Source organism: Dipodomys spectabilis, unplaced genomic scaffold, assembly GCF_019054845.1.
Source record: "Dipodomys spectabilis isolate Male_0828 unplaced genomic scaffold, ASM1905484v1 ptg000220l, whole genome shotgun sequence".
Classification (NCBI taxonomy): domain Eukaryota; kingdom Metazoa; phylum Chordata; class Mammalia; order Rodentia; family Heteromyidae; genus Dipodomys; species Dipodomys spectabilis.
In genome coordinates, this window is record NW_024870897.1 from 2122720 (window position 1) to 2125644 (window position 2925).

A 2925-nucleotide genomic window follows, 5' to 3' on the forward strand; every position below is an offset into this window, starting at 1 on the left:
TTGAATCCATTAGCTCCACAAAGCTAACTCAGTTGATAAATAAGTACTTGAAAAGCCATCTCTTTGAACCTAGCCATAATGGCTTCAACGTATGATCAAATTTAAAATGAAAATGACTTAAAATAGTCATTGGCAAAAAAATGCAAGTTTGAGCAATCTACCAAACAATATGTTTTTCCACTATACACAGAATTTCAGAGAAATAAGATCAATAACATTGTTAGTAACAATAAGGTTTCCTTGCTACAAATAGGCAACCAAGGATATATGCCTGTATAAAGATTGCATCATTAACAACTTAAATTTACAGGATACTACATGCTCCAGCAGCACGTATACGTAAATTACAACAATATAGAGATTAACATGCCACTTGTACAAGGATGATATGAAAATATGCAAATTATTCCATATTTTTCATTCTTCAGTTGCTAGAAATGAAAAACAGTTATTAAAAAGTTGATTACAAAAATACAAGTGTAACAACATATGTGATTCATATAATTAAAAGTTAGTTTGACATCAGTGTATTAAATCTTCAATTTAGAAAGGTCTTTACATAGCATAACCTTTACAAAACTTTTGAAATTAGATAACATTTTAATTTTATCCCAAAGAAATAAAATACTATAAGGACCTAGGAGAAAAAAGAATCTTAAACTGTTTTTATATGGAATGCAATCTGTAAGGACACATTTATTAATGAATTTATATAATATATAATAATGTAGTATTCAAAGCATTATATCTAGGAGAGAATGAAATAGATTATGGACATTTTACAAACAGAATACAGAATATGTTAAAATATACTTTCTTCAGACAAGCACCGGAAATGTCTTTAGGTTCTGTACTACTCATTTCAACAGATACATTAAAATTATTTCTGATTTTAAAAATCACAAGCTCTACAGAAATCATTATAGATGTATGCAAACAACTCTTGAATATATTTTGACATCAAAGTCAGGCAATTCATTTGGAAGAATACCATGGAATCCATGAATTTTTAAATCCATGAATTGCTGTTGCTTTGTATTGTGAAAATATTTTGTACAGAGACAAAGGATGTACTGGCATATTTGAAATTTAAGTAACTTAACCAAATCATTAAGACGTAGGAGAACAATTTGTATAGCCTTTCACAACTTCAAAGAGGTAGTCATACATACTTATCTTTTGGCAGTATCAAATGCAGTTTCTTCCAAGTTGTTCTTCAGACCTGGTTTAATATAATGGTTCAAAAGAAGGAGATCAAACGTATCTTTGCTGTTTCTATTCCCAGCAGCAAGATGCAAGGGGGTCAAGAGGCCTTTCGTTTAGACATTGGTATCTGCATCATGATGAAGTAAGAAAGAAGCCACACTGGTATTATTCCACGTATAAGCACTGTGCAGGTGTGTCCAGCCATTCACAGTTATTGCATGAATATCTGCCTCGAGCCACCAACTCATGGACAATGTGTCAGTGTCAACTGTAGGTTTCCTGATGAAGAGCGGTATACTCATCGTCATCCCTAGTGGCATTTTTGGAAAGGTTTCACCACACTGTAGAAAGCCGATTAATTTCGGCAGCCCAAAGAAGAAATTTGCTTGGATCCTTCTCCATTTTTTTCTTGCAAATGATACCATTCCTCACTTTTTCATCTTCTTCTTTGTCTTCATCAGAATTGCCTAACCAGAGACTGAGTACCGGTCAGAATGAGGTGTCTATGTATTTCCCCAGTAGTTGACGTTGGTTGAACTGTTCAGAAAAATCCAGTGAATTTTCTGCATCTTTTTTTTTCACCATGACTTATTTTCTCTTTTTCCATTTTTACTATTCTAAATTATTCTAACTGGAGAGTAGAGAATTGATAGAAAGCAGAGGAAAGATTTTCCTCCGTATTAAAAGGTACAGAATGAAAATGAGGACCAGTGGTGTCTCCATGTGCAGCTTATTCTAGGAATGAAAACATAGGAAATAATACTTTCTATGTAAATGATTTGGGAAATGGCAGAGCAGAAAGTGAAATGATGCAACCAAAAATATAACAACAAAATAAATTAGGATAATTATGGAACAATCATATGAGAACCATGAATGAGAGAGAGGAAGAGAGAGACAGATGTTCAATGAACTAACTAGCCACAAAATCCATGCCTCTGATCAATTTATAGAGCAAACAATTTTATTTTTAAAAGAGATGGAAATAGAATTTATAGTGTGTCTCTTTATGATGTGCAATGTGGTGGATTGATATACATTGTGCTGATCACTTTTCTGTTAATGTGAGGAACATACCTGCAAAGAACATTTCTGAGGAGGAAACTCTTATATTGACTCATGGTTTAAGAGAACACAGTTTAAGATAAAATGTCTCCATTGTTTTTAATTATATTTTTATTATCTTAAATAATTGTACAAGAGAATTTCCATTCAACAAATCAGTTTTTAAGTACAATGGATCTTTACATAACTTTAAAGAAACATGAGTTGTATGTAAATAGGTGGTTAGCTGATTTTGTTAATTTGTGAACTAATACAGGGAAATAAAGTAATACAAGGTTAAAATGAAAGAACTTCACATTGAAATACTCATTTGTGTGTGTTTGTGTGCATGTGTGTGGACGCTCGTGCGAGTCCCCGCACACACATGTGCATGTGCTCATGCATACATTCATTATTCTTGAGGCTTCATACTGCGCAAGCATTATTCCTCAGCTTCTCTGTCTAAAGGTAATGGTCTACCACTTGAGCCACTTCCACTTCTGTTTTTTTGGAGATAATCGCATGTATTTTCATGATTTGACTGGCTTTGAACAGTGGCCTTCAGATCTCAGCCTCTCGAGTAGCTACCTAAGCTGATTCAGCCTCTGAGTAGCTAGTTAAAATTCTGTCTGTCCTCTATGCTTCACTGCTTTTTTATTTTTTTCCTGAGGTAAT

At 33.4% G+C, this 2925-nt stretch overlaps 1 pseudogene; it reads left to right on the forward strand.

Annotated features, from left to right (window-relative positions):
- The first annotated feature begins 318 nt into the window (after window positions 1–318).
- LOC122123106 lies at window positions 319–418 on the forward strand (annotated as a pseudogene).
- The last annotated feature ends 2507 nt before the right edge of the window (window positions 419–2925 follow it).